This window comes from Lissotriton helveticus, chromosome 6 (genome assembly GCF_964261635.1).
Source record: "Lissotriton helveticus chromosome 6, aLisHel1.1, whole genome shotgun sequence".
Taxonomy (NCBI): Eukaryota; Metazoa; Chordata; class Amphibia; order Caudata; family Salamandridae; genus Lissotriton; species Lissotriton helveticus.
In genome coordinates, this window is record NC_136067.1 from 389,886,321 (window position 1) to 389,904,501 (window position 18,181).

The 18,181-nt window shown below is 44.4% G+C and overlaps 1 long non-coding RNA gene across 1 annotated transcript in view; it reads left to right on the forward strand.

Moving 5' to 3' along the window:
• Window positions 1-4,636: 4,636 nt before the first annotated feature.
• Window positions 4,637-18,181, forward strand: part of LOC144761381 (uncharacterized) — a 28,650-nt gene continuing 15,105 nt past the window's right edge. The window contains exons 1-2 of the long non-coding RNA XR_013595697.1: window positions 4,637-4,814; window positions 15,401-15,544. This is a non-coding gene — a long non-coding RNA (uncharacterized LOC144761381). The remainder of the gene's footprint in view (window positions 4,815-15,400; window positions 15,545-18,181) is intronic.

Here is an 18,181-nt window from a genome sequence, read left to right on the forward strand (position 1 = left end):
AGTGAGGTACCATTTTTATCGGCAAACATGGGGGAATGCTGGGTGGTATAAAATTTGTGTCAGCCCGTGATCCCACAACTTTTCCACACAGAAATGTGAGAATATTTGGATTTTTTTCAGCTAAATTTGAGGGTTGCAGGGAATTCTGGGTAGGAAAACTTTGAGGGGTCCAAGCAAGCCATACCTCCCTGGACTAGTTGTCAGAAATGTGTGGGTTTGACAGGTTTCCCTAGATGGCCGCCGAGCCTGGGGCCAAAATCCCAGGTGCTCCCCCTTGCAAAACCAAGTTGTTTTGTGATAGGTACCATTTTTATTGGGGAGACTTTGGAGAATGCGGGGTAGGTGAAGTTTGTGGATCCATGCAGATTTGAGAACTTTCCATCACAGAAATGTGAGGAAAATGTTTTTTTTTACAAAGTTTGAGATTTGCAAGGATTCTGGGTAACAGAACCTGACGAGAGCCACACAAGTAATCCCATCCTGAATTCCCCTAGGAGTCTAGTTTTAAAAAATGTATAGGTTTGCTAGGTTTCCCTGGGTGCCGCCAGAGCTAGGGTTCAGAATCCACATCTAGGCACGTTGCAAAAAAAGGGTCCTTTTTCACAGTAATAATGTGGTGTGTGTATGTTGGGTTTTGGTCCGTTTCCTGTTGCAGACACAAGGCCCACCCACACAAGTGAGGTCTCATTTTTATCCGGCGACTTTGAGAAATACGGGGTAGGTGGAAGTTTGTGGATCCATGCAGAGTCCAGAACTTTCCATCAGAGAAATGTGAGAAAAATGTGTTTTTTTTTTTTTACAAAGTTTGAGGTTGGCAAGTTGAGGAAAAGTGTTCTTCTGATTGGCATCATTTGTACCGGGACTCCATTGCTTTTTCATTGCCATCTCGTGTCAAACACTTCTACACAACCCACCTGGTCATTTCCGCTGATGCCTGAGGAAATTCTAACTGACACAACCAAAACCATCTTGCAGCCTGCGTTTCTGCCCATGAACCGTTGCACACCCAAGCCCCCCTGTTCTTTGCAGTTCAACTGAAAGCCATGAGACACTCACACCCTGAGTAAATGATTTATTTTCCATCTCCTGCTCCCAGTCTGGTAAACATCCTTGACACTGTGATCAGGTTATCTGGACAATGGTCTGACTGCTGGTCCTTGATCAGGGTGATTAAACAATGACTTGAAAGACCAGGCTTTGATCAGGGCAATTGAACAATGACCTGAAAGACTGAGCCTTGATCAAAGCCGAGTGAACAATGATTTGAGTGCCAAGCCTTGACCAGGTCACCATCTACAAACATCGTCTGGATCTGGTTATCAACTGCAAACACTGCCCTGATTAAACAATGAACTAACAGCCAAAAGACTGGGATGAAAAAGTATAAAAGGCTTGTAAGCTGCAGAGTGAAGCAGCAGCCTCCTCTGTCTTGTCTCTGACTAGCTTGGGACTCTGTTCCATAGCCCGGGCTATTGAATACATCTGGGGTCCTCCTGCAGACGAAGGCTCCTGTGTCTCCTTTTACTAAGTATGGAAGGTATGGAAGACTTGGGCGGTTCTCCCACCACCGAGACCCACTAAGTGGGTTTAACTGGTTCTTCAAAGTGATTCTAGGTAACAGAACCTGGTGAGAGCTACACAAGTCACCCTATCTTGAATTCCTCGTGGTGTCTAGTTTTTAAAAAATTATAGGTTTGCTAGGTTTTCCCTAGATGCTGGCAGAACTATGGTTCCAAATCCACAGCTAGACCATTTGCAAAAAAAACCCAGTTTTCATTGGAAAAATGTGATGTGTCCACGTTGTGTTGTGGGCTGTTTCTTGTCAAGGGCACTAGGCATACCTACACAACTGAGGTATCATTTTTATTGAGAAACTTTTGGGAATGCGAGGTGGGTGGAATTGTGTGGATCCACGCAGATTCCAAAACTCTCTGGCACAGAATTATGAGTAAAATTTGTTTTTGTTTTACAAACTTTGAGGTTTGCAAGGGATTCTGGGTAACAGAACCTGTGAGATCCACACAAGTCTCTCCATCCTGGTTTCCCTTGGGTGTCTAGTGTTCAAATATGTATAGGTTTGCAACATTTCCTTAGGTGCCGGCAGAACTAGGGTTCAAAATCCACAGCTTTGCAAAAAATAGGTCATTTTTTACTGTAAAAATGTGGTGTGTCCACGTTGCGTTTTGGCCCATTTCCTGTAGCGGTAAATAGGCCTACCCTCACAAGTGAGGTACTAATTTTATCAAAAGACTTTGGGGAATGCGAGGTGGGTCGAATTGTGTGGATTTACGCAGATTCCAGAACTTTCCATCACAGAAATGTGAGGAAAATGTGTTGTTGTGTTTTACAAAGTTTGAGGTTTGCAAGGGATTCTGGGTAACAGAACCTGGTGAGAGCCACACAAGTCCCCCCATCCTGGTTTCCACTGGGTGTATAGTTTTCAAAAAAAAATGTATAGGTGAGCTAGGTTTCCCTAACTGGAAGGAGGTTGAAAGCACAAAAAGTAGCCAAAATCTGCTATGTCCCAGTAAAATCCCAAAACTGTGTAGAAAGTGTACGTTTTCTGACAAAAGTCTTCCTGTCCCTGAAAGCTGGTGATTTCAGCATCACAATCCCTTTGTTGGTGCAATTTGCAGGGTTAAAAACTAGACACTTTCTTTTGTAGCATTTTCCCCCGTTCCCCCCCCACCAAACAAAACCTAAATGTAGCTGTATTTTGGCTAATTTCTGGGCCCCCTCTAGAGGATTCTACAAACCCTGGTGTTGGGTCTTCAGTTAAAAAGCAGTGGCAGGTGCCACCTTGGCAACTGCACCGAGTGGATGCGACATTGACGGAATGTGGCAGTTGCTGAGGAGACGTTAGCTCTGCCGGTCGAATACTTCAACTTGAAAAAGAGAATTAAAGGATCTTACCACTCGTTCCTTAACTACCTACGGTTGAGATAGTTAAGGAAAGAGTGGTGAGGTTTAGTGATGGTAAATGGTGGAATAAACAGAAATTGTCTCAGCAGACAACTAAAGGAGTAGCACCAAGTAGGGAACCCAGGGATGCTTTGAGTGTTGGATGAGAGACTAGAGGAACATTGGGGACCACACAGACCCACCATGGTACTAGCTCAGGGAGACCTGTGAGAGCTAAAAGGACACTGTTGTTTCAATGATTATATCACGATTTGTGAAGAATTTGTGGGGATGACTTCTGCAATTCTTATTGTTCACTAATTGATGTTTTAGAGTAATCCCTTTATTACTTTATGTACAGGTTTTTATTTGCTTTCTTTTTGTTTTTATGTTTTATTTATCTCAGTTGGGGTCCGTTGTTTTAATGCCACATGATGGTTCTGTGCTGCGGACATTGTGGGGGGAAAATGGGTTGGATCTTCAGTTAGAATACAGTGGCAGGTGCCACTTTGGCAACTGCACCGGGTGGACGCTTGACTGTCGGACTGTGGCAGTTGCTGCGGAGACGTTAGCTCTGCCGGTCGAAAACTTCCACTTGAGAAAGAGAAATAAAGGATCTTACAAAATGTACACTTGACTCTGAGTCTTCCCTGGGCTTTCCACCTGGGTACCTTTAAAATCCCCATGATGTTGGAAGAAAATGACGCACATTTGGCGTGGATACCATATGTGGTTAAAAAGTTACAGGGTCCTAAGCGCAAACTACCCCAAATAGCCATAAAAAGGTTTAGCATGGGGAGGGGGGGGGAGGAGGCCTAGGAGCGAAAGGGTTAAATCGTAATGTCCGTAACAATTTACAGATGAGAAAAAAATATTAAATCGTCAAACTCACCAATACAGATTTTTCTTGGCGTATCACAGTACTCCGTGTGATTAAGGTGCCTTTACAGTTTCACAAGAGATTAAGGTGCCTTCAGCCAATCCTGTTTTTTCAGCTAACCACAAATATTGGGCATCATGGGATTTGTAGGGCAATGTTTATCAGTGGAAACGTCAAACTCCATATCCCAGAATGCTTAGTGCTGTTCACTGAATAACCAAAACTGATTGATGGTACCCTCGCGACATGGGGTTATTTTAAAGGCAAAGGACCAACATTTCTTAAAGAGCAGTAGAAGCTAATTTTTACTGACTCCTCTATTAACTCGGCAGCCCAATGTTTTATAGGATTTGAAACGCAAATTTCACGACAAATATATGGGTGCCTTACAAAGGCTTTTAGATGGTAGGTACTACAATGCTTCTCTTCACGTGGCTAACACAACATCATATTTAAAGCTCTTTTGTGCGAAACGCTCATTCATTTGAACCAATTAAGAAACTGCACTCAAGTGTTTGGAGGTATAATGAATGGAGTGCAGGTGTGTGCCTACCATTGTTTTCCCTGATCTAAAACATGGGCGCGTGTTTAAAAGTGTTTTGGAAAGAAAAACATAATGTTTGCCAAATTATAAAAATGGGACTGTAAACAATGCAATGGGTTCGGCTTTTTTATTTCAATAGATATAGTGCAGTTGACAAGAGGGCAGCACTGCCTGGCCTTACGGGTTTGTGGGATGGAAAAAAAACACCGGTGTGCCTATACAAGAATTATGCTTTTCATGTCATAAATAACGTGCAATCTACAGCGGTCTGCCCAGCAAGCAGGTGTTTCAATTTCAAGATGTTTTTCTCTCTCCCTTTTGTCCCCAAAGGCACATCTTGTATTTTGTTCTTTGTGAAGAGCACAGAGGCTGGAGGGTAATCACCTGTAGTGGTTGTTTTCGTGCCTCAGAAGTGAAATTGCAACCTTTGCTCCTCAGGTTCGCTGACACCGGATCACACCTTGCTCGCCTCTGCCGGCGCGCCGTTCGGTACGTGGTTCCCAGATAAGGGCGTTGGTGTCGCAGTTATTGTAAAGAGTCCTTTCCTATTGTGACTGGGTTTGTGGGGTGATGAGACGACGCTGTTCAAGACTATGCAACAAAGTGAATCTATTTTAAATCGCGACGAGTTTGTAGTCTCGAATTCATCTCTGAATAAAAAGAGATTCTAGCAGCGAGGCCCATTTCGACCGAAAACCACTGCAGCTGGGTTGCATTACCTTAACTGCTTTTTGGAGCCAGAATGCTTTCAGATGGGTGAAATGGAGGCTAGCACATGTTTTTCTGTTTTTTTCTTTCCAGCTATTTTTTTAAGCGGAGGGGCGCTTTAGCCACATAAACGTCCTACTCTGCAGCAGCTTTGTTACACACTGCCATTTTTCTTTTTTTTAATTGAAGGGTTTGAAAACTCTAAAACATTTTGATTCAATTTGCCATTAGCTTTTAGGGCATTCTTAGTTCAGGTGTTCATATGTCACTTATTACAGCAGTAAATTGTTCTACCCTTTGGCTAGATAGAGTTAATACTCGCATTTCCTCAGTGTTTTGTGTAGCCCATTAATCTTTATTCAGTCATATGATTATTTTAATGAAGTAAACGTTCTTGTGTTTATATTCTCACTTTTCTCAAGCTCCCCTCCCTGCATACTCATCCGCGCTGTTTGTCGGCTTGCCACCCTTCTTAGAAATAAATCCCAACCGTTTGCTAGTCTGAAACAGCTATGAGCTCTTAGGCGAAAGACAACTCGTGTAAAATTGTCAAGATTCTTTTGTAACATGCCAATTATCCCTTTATTTGCTCTAATAATTATTCTGCAACGATTTACACAGCTCTCAAATACGTTTGAATTGATTTCTTTATCTGTTTGCTGTATTTAGGTTGATGTTTCAGAGTGGTAAAAACACCGAATTTTCACAAGGTTTTTATTGGTCTGTAGTTAAAAATTCAAGCAGGCTGATTAAAACGCAGCCGAATGGCAAACCTATTTGTAGCCTACATCGCTGCCAAGAGGCCCAGCAGCGTAGGGAGGGTGCTCTGGGCCAAAATGCAAGAAAATATCCTGGTTATATAGCAAACCATGCTTCCCTTGGTAATGATTCAAATGAATTATACCAGGGAAGTTGCACTCAAAATAAACTAAATGACATTGAATTCTGTACTTTTTAAATATTAAGGGGCCGATTACGATGTATATTGGAAAGCCCCGACTGCTAGTCGGAGGCTTTCTGACCGACTCGGTCAATTTGCGGTCTGACTGACCGATTATGATTTTGGCGGTCAGAACGTAAACCGGCTGGTTATTCCGACTCGGTTCTGACCGGATCTTGGGTCTTCCAGCTGATCGGAACCACGCCGTAATCCCCTATGGACGCAGTTTCTGCCACCGGGATTAGGATGTCGGTTTTCCACAGCCTTTCTGTGCCAGCCTTTCTACACGGAAAGGCTGTCAGAAAGGGTCCCCTAGCAGGTCCTTGTCTCTGCAGTCTACGGTCGGTGGTCGAGGGGGTACCTAGCAAACCCTCCTGTAAAACCCTAAACGGTGTGGAAGGCACTATGGGATGCCTGCACAGGGTGCAAGGTTTTACACACACACCCCTTTCTCCATAGGAGCCTGTATTACGGCTGTTACACTACCTCCCATAGAGAACAGTGGCAATCCGACCGAATGTGAATGTGATGAGACAAACACCTGTTCTCTCCAGATTATGTCCAACAACTTGCATGACCACAAAAGATATACAATATTTATATCAGGATCCTTAGATGTTAAGGAGCAATAATTCAGACATAGGTTAGCTTTATGCCACTTATACTTAGCCCAGCCATGTAGGCATTTTGAAAAGTCTAAACTTTAGAAGTGCTTTCCCAGCGCATTTGCCATGTGATTCTTCGAATCTGACCATTCAACTTCTTTTTGTTTTTTTGCTTGTCAGACTTGCTATTTGTCCAAGAGAGTGCACCTGAAGGGCATGGAACACAGTGTCTTGATCAGGACACAATCAATTCAAGAGATGCTTTCTTTAAAGTCATTCCATCATTTCAAATAGACATAGATTATATGGTGCTTAAGAAGTTAGCAGTTCTATACTTTGTTTGCCCAAGATGCAATGTCTCAGTTGGATGTATTTTCATTGTTGGCTACAGGGAATGCCAAACTCCTCTCTTAACTTATTGGAAGATTTGAAGGCCTTGCCTTCCACTTGATGTCCTATGACCATAATATCCCTACACAACCACTTTGTCCAGTGAATGGAACAGCCTGCATTAAGAACCATACATTTTTCCAAATCAGTGCTTCATGGTGCAGGAACTTATTTGTCTTCATTTATTTATGAGCCAAGACCCATACTCTAACTATTTCCTTCAGAATTGGTTAGATAATGTTTTTCGTCCCCCAAAAAATTACTGAATGTGTTAGGCCATTCATCAACTAGCGTTAAAAAAAACCCAGTCTAGGGTTTCAAGATTCTTTGACAAGTGATAGGCCAGGAGCAACATCTGTTGTGCTTTATAACAGTATATTGTATGTGGGAGGCACGATGCTCTAGAGCCTGTTGTAGTATATCATTTTCATCCTCAGAGATTTGCTATCCCAGACATACATCTTCAGTTCTTTGTCAGTTTTTACCAAATGTTTTTGAGGATAGCAGATAGCTGGTTAAAACTGGAGGCCACATTTCCGTAGAGAACTTGTTGTAACTTCTTCCATTTAGCAGAGGCATATAATGTCTTGTCCAGTAGCATTGTAACATTGTCATGGATGAGTGGTACTCAAACAAATGATGGACGGAATGCTGAATAAATCATACATTCACCCCCAGTCAAGAGATCTGGGTTAGATCCATCGTTCTTTGGCTCACTATGCTGCCCCAGTTTTGACCCAGATATATGCAAATCAGTCTAGACCTAATGCCTCATGGGAACAGTCCAGACCGAACTGCCAAGCAGGGTCCTCCCTGGACCAGAGAAAAGCATCCTGGGAATGTTATGTTATGTTATGTTATGTTATTTAATTTTTTATATAGCGCACGGCGACTCAAAAAGAGTATCCCGGCGCTTTTTGGTAAAGGAATGCTGCATCATAATAACATAACACGTTTAAAAGAGGGAAATAAAACAAGGAGGACCTGGAAACAGACAAAATAAGATCTACTGAGTAAACAGCCAAGTCTTAAGATCCTTTCTAAAAGCCAGTAAACTGGTTGCTCCCCGCAGAGAAAGCGGCAGGGAGTTCCACAGCTGTGGTGCAAGTAAGCCGAAAGAGCGGCCACCCACGCGGGCCTTCTTCACTCGCGGGACAACCGCCAGAAGCAGAGACTCAGACCTCAGGGAGCGAGTTGGATAATAAAAAGACATTCTCTTTTGAAGATATTTTGCTCCCACCGCATGGAGGGCTTTATAAGCCAAGGTCAGAGCCTTAAAGGCAATCCGTTTCCGAACTGGAAGCCAGTGCAAGGTCTTCAACAGCCCTGTTGCACTAGCCCGCCTATTTAAGCCAAAAATGGCTCTTGCGGCCGCGTTCTGCACCACTTGGAGCCGCTGCAGCAAGTATTCTGGTAGGCCCAGGTAGAGAATGTTGGAATAATCCAACCTGGACCCAATCAGAGCCTGTACTGTCAGCCTCCTGTGCTCCTCAGACAACAGGGGCAGAAACCTCCGCAGCATCCTGAGGACGCCAAAACAGGTGCCCGAGACCCCCAAAATCTGAGATTTTAAAGAAAGCCCATTGTCCATCTTGACCCCCAAGTTCTTGGCCATTTTGGAGGAGCAAGTCGGAGGAAACATGTCGATGGGCCACCAGACCTGCCAATTGGGCTCGGTGTCACACCCAAAAAAGAGTACCTCAGATTTCTCGGAATTGCACTTGAGGCTGTTCAGTTGGAACCAATGAAAAACAGCCCCAAGGCAATCCCGGATACTCTCCCCGTCAAAGTCTCCTCCTCTCTTACATGAGAAGAGGAGCTGGGTATCGTCAGCATAGGATACGATCCGGGCCCCAAACGACTCCGCCAACGCCGCCAGAGGGGTCATAAAGATATTAAATAGGGTCGGGCTCAGAATCGAGCCCTGAGGGACCCCGACTCCCAGAGGCGGCATCGCGGCGGAATCTGGCGAGGCCCAGATCGTTTGCCGGCGGCCAGCTAGAAAGGAGGAAAACCAGCTGAACACCGTCCCTCGTAAACCTATCTCATAAAGTCTCACGAGAAGGCCGTCATGAGGGACGGTGTCGAAAGCCGCCGACAAGTCCAACATCACCAGCATGGCTTTGCCCCCCGAGTCCAGAACACCTTTAACAGTCTCTGAAACCTCAAGGAGCGCAGTCTCTGTGCTGAGATGGGGACGAAAACCCGACTGGGTAGCATGCAGGATCTCGTTGGTCTCAAGAAAATTGGAAAGCACCACCTGCACGTGCTTTTCCAAGATCTTCGTGAGAGCCGGCAGCAAAGAAATAGGCCTATAGCTGACAGGGGCCTTCGGGTCCAGTCCTGGTTTCTTTAGTAGCGGAATCACCATAGCCTGCTTCCAGGCTGACGGGACCACGCCCTGGCTCAATGAAAGATTAAATAGCGGATTCGCCAGCGGATTGATCACCTCTGCCAATTTCGCCAAGATTTTAGCCGGGCATGGGTCCAGCGGCGAACCGGATTTAAGATTACCCATGAGGGCTAAAGAGGCAGGGGCAGAGATCGGAGGAAACACGTCCAGCGTCGGACCTGGTGAGGCTAGCGGAGACAAAATGGCCTCAGAATAGGTCGGGCCCATAGTCACTGCCGGAGGAAAAGAGTCTTGAATAAGTTGGATCTTGCTCGTAAAAAAATCAGCAAGATCCACAGCCCAGGAGTCAGAAGGCTTTTCACCCGAGGTGTTAGATCGGGGGGAGATAAATTCTCTCACAATGGAGAAGATCTCCTTACAAGAATTGGCAGCGGCCTCAATTCTTCCAGCAAGATAGGCCTTTTTTTCCAGGCGAATGTCTCGATGATACGCCTTCACCACCGATTTATAGGTCAGCTTGGCAGCAGTGGTTTCTGGGTATTATCCTTCATCAGCCAGTCTAGCTTGAATCCAGTGGCACAGTGAGCAAAGGACCCACTACTGGGCATACCCATCCCACTTGGGGTGAAAAGTGCTACGCAAACAAATGATGGACTGAATGCTGAATAAATCATACATGCACCCCCAGTCAAGAGATCTGGGTTAAATCCATCGTTCTTTGGCTCACCATGCCACCCCAGTTTAGACCCAGCCATATGCAAATCAGTCTTGACCCTGTGCCTCATGTTAACAGTCCAGACCAAACTGCCAATTCATGTCCTTCCTGGACCGGAAAAAAACATCCTGGGACCGAGATCAGTGAAGTTCAGACTTAAAAAGGTTCCTAAATAGCTCATCTTTTTTGAGGAGACATCATAATGGATGACCACCAAGTGAGAGTCCTGTGGTATCAGTCATCAGAGGCATGACCTTACCTTTAGACCAGTTTATTTTGTACCCTTAGAATCTGGTAAATACCAAGACAAGGTGAAGTAGTGGAGGTGTAAAGTCTTGGGTTCTACCAACATCAGCAAAACACTATCTGCATAAAGAAGTAGTGTAGATCCACCTGTTGGGGGGAAGATGCCTCTCCCTTCCACCCATTGTCTGATTCCTGCTGTCAAAAGATCAATGTTAGCAAGAAGAAGAGGGATGAAAGTAGGCAGCCTTATTGAGTGTCTTTGATGGTGGTAAAGAAGTCTCAAGATAGGCATTTTACAAAATATAGATACCAATGGTACCTATTTCATTCAATATTTGTAAAACACATATCAAGAAAAACATTATTCTCGATGATTTTAAACTTTACAACGATGCTTGTCTTATGAAATAACAGCAATTAATAAAATAATATTTTGCTAATCTTGTGTTCAAGGACTCTCTGTGTGGTATGAGGCTTTTGTGAATACAGTTGGACCTTTAGAGGCCGCTCCTAAATATAGGGGGCAGGTCATTTTTCCCTTTTTTTGCATTGTTCTTTCCTCGTCTACCTGCCCTTATTTGATGTGGGGTCCCCCTTCTTTGTGGTATTACTTCACAGCCTGGTGCTGTGGGGGTGGTGCGTTGTAATTTTGTTTAGAGACACCCGTTGATGTTTCACTGTGACCAGGTGAGAGGTTGTTGAGTGTGTTGCCACATTGTGACATATGATTGGTGATCTTTATCTTTATCTTTTTCTCTTTATTCTCTATCTGTTCCTCTCTTTCCATAGCATCCATCGCCCCCTCCATCCGGAATGGAGAGCATTAAAACATTTGGGTTTACTGACGAGGATTTTGCCAAAATGATCGGCGCCTCAGTGGGCAGTGATAAAGGGTTCACCCTATCCAAAGGCCTTTAAGGAGAATGGACTAAATTATTAAACCTAAAGGAAAAAGTCCAAACAAACTGCCTTCCACGCCAAGTTTATGTTGGATTATCTCAAGGCGGGAACTATACCGATTGGACTTAGGGTTCGCAATATCCCTGGTCTCTTTGTTGAGATCCGACAGTTCCTGGAGAAATGGGTGCTCATTTCCAACTGTTGCTCCAGGGACTGGATGATGCTCATCATCGAGACTGCCCGGGAGGTCATAGACATCCTCAATAAGGAAATAGAGGAATTGGAAGAAAAACTCAAACAAGAAAATGCTGTTGATTTGGGAAAGAAAAAATTAGAAGAAATTGAGATGGAGCTTGATTCATTTGCTGAGTACTTACTGAAAAGAAAAACTGAAAAATCCAGGAAGGATGTCCGCCCTTTCTACCAAGAACAGACATACCCCTATCTAGCCAGCAATTTCTACAACTCATCAGAAGGTCCGAATCAATCTGGTGCTACACCGAGATGGGGTAACCGAAGAGTAACCACCTTCTCGGATACCACCGATTCCGATGGTGAGGGCCCTGGCAGCTATGACCCCAATTATGACCTGATTTATAACTATCAGGATAGACAGGAGACCTTTGATAGAGCATCTAGACCAAACCATTTTTTAGGGAATCGCAGAGGGAACTTCAGACCGAGAGCCCAAAACCGACAACAAGCGAATTACCATCAGGGTCAAGGACAACCTCAGATGTACATTCAAACGCGACAACACCAGTACTGGAGAAGGTGAACAATATACCGGTCTTTAATTTATCGAGTGTGGAGGTAGAGCCAAGGGCCTTTGAATTGTTATCCAGGGGCCTATCTTTTGTCCCCACTGCTAATTTTAGCAAATTTGAGTTGTTGAAGGGTCTTCACCTTTTCTTCCGCAAGATCAGATTAAAAAAATTCTTTCTAACTCGACCATCTATTGAATTGGTTGAAAACAAATCTGGTCTAAAGCCCCCATCCAACTTCACTCCAACCCTTGAAGAAGTGGGCAGTGAAGTCGGCATCTTTGAAAAGGTGGTTATATCCAAACTTATGACAATTCTCAAATACGTCCCCATGGCCCCAGCCAATCTATCTAGGGATGAGGAGAAGACCCTCGAATCTCTGAAAAATAACAAATCCCTCACCGTCAAACCTTGTGACAAGGGTGAGGGTTTTGTTATTTTTGACACCCCTACATACATCAACAAAATTAACTTGTTACTATCCTCTACTGAACACTACAACAAAATCACAAGGAACCCTGAACCATCTTTGAAGCGCCGTATTTTGTGCATGGTAACCAGAGCAGTTGAAAACGGCCAGATCTGCGAAAAAGAGGCTGAATTTTTAACCCCCACATATACCAGAATGCCGATTATATACGCTGTCCCCAAGACTCACAGAAACATCAGTGACCCTCCCCTTAGGCCGATCGTGTCCACCATTGGATCAGCCACTGAGCCTTTGTCCAAATACATAGACCAATTTTTAAAACCTTTGGTCCCTATGCTGGACTCCTTTGTGAAGGACACGGGCCATTTTATCTCTCAAGTGGAAGGAACCCCTTGCCATCAAGACAGGGAACTCCTTGTTACCCTTGACCTGGAGTCCCTATACTCCAATATTCCTCAGGAAGGGGCCATTCAAGTAGTAAAGGATATTTTTGAATCCAGACCAGAGATCACTAATGCTGCATTCATTATTGAATGTTTGAGAATTGTCCTTTTGAAAACTACTTTGAGTTCAACAATGATTTTTACCATCAGATCCGGGGGGTGAGTATGGGCGCTGCCTGCGCCCCGAGTATAGCATGCCTGTACATGGGATCATTCGAGCAAGCTCACATATACAACAAGATGGCCCCCTTCCATGAAAATGTCCGGGCCTGGTCCCGGTTCATTGACGCCATCTTCTTTATATGGAAGGGGGACCAGGAATCTCTGACGGAGTATATCATGTGGCTCAGTGCTGCAGACCCCCACCTTAAGTTCACCTCTCACTCCAACTGTGACAGGATAGAATTCCTTGACCTATGGGTGGAACACCAGAACAACCTGATCTATGTTTCCTTGTACATGAAACCTACCGCTCGCAACACCCTCCTTCAATACAGCAGCTTTCACCTAGCATCCCCTTCAGCATATTTCTCTGCATTTGGAGAAATTGTACTGTTATGAGTGACTTCCTCACTCAAAGCGACATCCTGAAGGAGAAGTTAATACAAAGAGGCTACCCTTACAGGCTTGTCAAGGATTCCTTCAAACGGGCCAGGTATTATAACCATGAAGCTATGTTTGAGCAGACCAATAAAGAATCATTGGAGAAAATTGTATGTATAACCAAAGACTCCAATCTCAATAATAAGTTTCGCCAGGTTGTCAACTCCAGCTGGCATCTGCTCAACATTGACCAAGATCAGGGGCCCCTGCCCAAACCCATATTCGCCTTCCGAAGGAATAAAAATCTTAAAAACCACCTGGTCAGAGGCAGGTTATCTGAAAATATGCCCAAGTCGCAAAGATCCATCACAGGCGCCAACCCTGTTACTGGAAACCACCGGTGGGGCAACTGCCATGACTGCCCTAATGCTATTACGGGCATCTCCATCACCACCCCAGCCCGCACTGTTCCCCTGGCCACGATGACCAACTGTCGTTCTTCCAACCTGATTTACATTATCATATGCCCCTGCAATCTCCCCTATGTGGGAGAGACGGGTCGTGAGATACGTACCAGGATTGGTGAACAGAAATCCAACATCAGGACAGGCAAATTGAACTCACCGATTGTGGGCCACTGGAAATCCAAGAACCATCTAGATACAGATCTTAAATGGTCAGTTCTAGAAAAGATCCTAGTATGCCCGGGATCTGATCCCACAGCCATCCGAAAAAAAAAAGTATTCTGGATCTACTATCTCAACAGTGTGGAAGGGGGCCTGAATGAGGACTGTCCTTGGGCGAATGCCCTGATATAAAATCACTGTGTGTGGGTCTCCGGTGGCGCCCGCCCCGGCCCCGCAGCCCCCCCGCCCCGGTTTTCCATCCCTGTGGGACTGACAGGCTCTGTCCTCTCCTCGTATCTGCATGCCATTCCCCCCAGATCCGGCTGGATTTGGTCTTTCTTTTCTACTCCATTTATATTTTCATACCAAACCAAATAAATATTATTTCTTAGTGAGACAGGATTGTTGTCTCCCATCTCGTCATTGTTTTTCTTATGAAATCTGTTTTCCACTTTCTGCTGTCAGTAATTTTTCTTTTTTTGATTATTCGACTCAGAATGGTTCCTTTATCTACTGTGGGAATTAGTTCTTTGTCTATCTTGACCTGTGTATCAGGCCATGTCGTCGCCCTGGTCCCGCGGAGAAAGCTGGTCCGTTTTTATCTTGATCGCTGTAGCAGGGGTATCTCTTCCTTGTCCCCGCCTCCCGCCCCCACCACGACCCGTATATTCCCTTTAAATGCCCGGGCTGCTCCAATCAGATCCCGTCATCTCCGGCAGCTGCCGAAGAAATCGCCGCTCAGCTCCCGGCATATCCAGCCGTTACTATGGACAGGATCTGCCTTTCATTCGTATAGGTAAGGAGATAGCCAATCTATGTCCCCCGCGACTTTCCCGCCCTGTTGGCATTTTCATGTTTGAAAGCAGCAAGGGAGTGACCAGGCTTTGGTGTTAGCATGCCGCCCTATGTTTCTGATTCAGCCGCCTGTCTTTCCATCGCTGGTGACGTCGTATTTAATTAGTCCTTAGTTGTTAGCGAGGGAAGAGTAAATCTGGAAACTTTATTCCCACGTGTATATGTTTAATTAACTATCAACCCATTTGTCGACCTGCCAGCCATGCTCTGGGATCCAGCATTTCTATCACGCTGCGGTTATTACATAATGCGCATCCCACATGTAATCAAGGCGCTGTTCCGTGGCCGAATTTAGCTCCCGGGCTCCAGCGCCTCAACCATGCTGCGGCTTGTTTTATATGCGCACTTCTTCCTACTAGGGGCCAACATAGATCACCTACCCCCATTTACCATTGATGTTGTTCCGTGGCCGGATTTAGTATGTGGGTTCTAGTTTATCGATCATGCTGGGGCCATTTCAAAAGGTGCCCTTTCTTATACTTCTGACGATATGTAGCTCAAGGGATTCCTGACCCTGTGCCTCAGCCCTGTCTTTCTTTCTTCCCCCTTTTACCCAGGAGAGTCTATCGGTTAAAGCATAAGAAACCAATTAGAAGGGAGCCTGGTCCCGGACTGCCCGTATCTTGACCCAAGATCTGAGAGAGGAAATAAATCATTCACGGAACACCTGCGCTCGTAGGCTCTACCCCCCACAATTGAAGGTATGAAATATCCTATTTCTTCCCCCTGTCTCTACATCAGTGTCTTGGCTTAAAACTTTCCCATCAAAACTCAAAAAAATCTTTTTACCTCTTTGGTTATTTCCTTTTATATTTAGCCGCCATCTAGACCCTCCCGCTGTCTCCTAGACCTGTCCGGATTGTTTTTTTTTCTAATTTTTTTTTTGTCCTCATATATTCCACCAGATGGAATGACTCTAGATGGAAACTCTCAAATCTGCCGACACAAAACCTAACTGTGCGCCCTGGAGTTTTTTTATGCTTAGCAGTTGAGAGGTCTCCCAGAGGTAGGCTTTCTACTAGTCCAACTCCCCTATTCGATGCCAGTGTACCTTATCCCGGGGAGGACCAGACCACAAACCCCTGGCATAATCATTGGACTTTTGTTGTCTAACTGTCCGACCATTTTATCAACGGAGCCCAGATCTTTGCCGCACCCTCTCCGCCACACAGCAGATCTATTTTACTTATAGCCATGATATTTTGTAGGCAGTCTGCAAACCTTGGGGGAGTTGGAGATTTCCATTCTCTGCAGATCTCCCTCCTGGCTATGAAAATCACATAGAATATAAACTGAGTGATACTGTCTCTGATGTTGTATTCCTCTAGTAAACCCATAAGAATCAGTCTAGGATTACAAGTGACTGGTCTAGACAGTACCTCCTCTAGAAAAGTGCAGACCAATAACCTGTAGTTTTTAATTTCTGGACAATCTGCGAAAATGTGTAGGTCATCTGCCGTTGGACGTTTACATCTAAGGCAAAAGTGTAGTTCTCCCGATATTTTTGTCAGTTTTGAGGGAGTCCAATAGACCCTGTATGCCGTGTAAAGATGATTTCTTCTAAGATTGGCAGGTTTTATTGTTTTTTGAGATATTATGAATGAGTCTATCCAAACCTCCAATTGTTTTTCCGTGCCCTCTCCCAATATACCCCCCAAAGTTTCGAGATTTCTTCCTCCTGTCTGTCCTTTGCCCCTGTTAACAAATTATACCATGCAGAAACCTCACCCTTCCATCCTTGTTGTCTATTGGCTAATTCTAGGAATTCGCATCCCTCTACTTCTGACGCCCAATTTTGACTTCCCCACCAAGATGATAATTGATAATATTTAAACCTTGTGAGGGATCTTCCTGTCGTGTTAGATATGGATGCCCAGTCTAGGAGATCTAGATTGACCTGTAAATCTCCCCATCGTACAAAACCTGCCTCTCTCAAGGGGAAGGAAAGATGATCTAATAAACATTCCGGTGCTCCGGGGGAGTCCCAGATTGTTGCCAAGGAGTTATAGTAAGGAATTTTCCAGATTTTACAAACTGCTTGCCACAGTTTAAGGGCTGTAAGTAGGATTTTTAGGTGGACTTTTTTGTAAAATTTTTGGGCGCCAAATTTAAACAAAAAAAATTCAAGACCCTTAGGAAGGTCGGATAGCAATGCTTGAAACAAACGGCCATGTGACGATGAATCTAACTTGTTAGCCAGGAGTCTAAAGTTTTTTAACTGAAATGCGTAACAATAGAAAAGCAGATCTGGGAGGGCCAGGCCACCTATTTTTAACCCCCTCCTCAGCTTTCTCCATGCAATTCTTGGTGATTTGGTGGCCCAAATGAATGAGCCAATCTTTCCCTGAAGGCTGGAAATGACTTTATTTTGAAATGTCAGTGGAATACTATTAAATAGGAAGGTCACTTTGGGCAATACTACCATTTTAATTAAATTGACTCTGCCATATATACTAAGAGGTAGACAAGTCCATCTTTGAAGAAGTTTAGTTATCTCTTTAACCACTATTTGCCAACTTATTTTGGGTATGTCTAGCAGTTTTTGAGTAATATAGATACCTAGGTACCTGATCTTTGTTTTTACACCTAGTATGGGGACAGGATTATTCCAATTCATTATGTCTGTTTTGTTCTTATTGATGCTATACCCTGAGACTGCTCCATATTCCTCTGCTAATTTAAATATCTTCGGAATAGCCTCTAGTGGATTGATGGTGTATAGCAACGAATCATCAGCATACAGTGCAGTCTTTAACTCCAGCCCACCCATTTTAAAGGGGATGATTGTTGGATCTGATCTTAACATTGCCACAAAAGGCTTGATATATAAATCGAAAAGGAGAGGAGACAGGGGACAACCCTGTCTTGTCCCTCTTGATATCTCAAACCAGTCCGTCAGGCACCCATTAATTAGGACTTTTGCTCGTGGGTTCCCGTATAGTTTTTTAACAGCCTGAATAAAGGGTAGTGGGAAGCCAAACCTTGTTAGGGTGTCCCAAAGGAACACCCAATTAACTTGATCAAAGGCCTTCGCGGCATCTATTGCCATGATGGTTAATGGCAGTTCCTTTTCTTCCGCAAAATCAATTGCTCCGATGACCTGAAAGGTCAACTCATTTAATTGTCGTCCTGGGATAAAACCCCTTTGGTCAGGATGGATGATAGTTTTAATGACTTTAGATAATCTCTCAGCCAGAATCCCGAGAATATTTTAAGGTCAGAATTTAGAAGAGAGATAGGTCTATATGACTCTATCTTCATTGGGTCTTTATTAGGTTTGGCTATTGGAGTGATGGTGGCCTCGAACCAGGAGGGTGGGATACCCCCTCCTTGCTGGT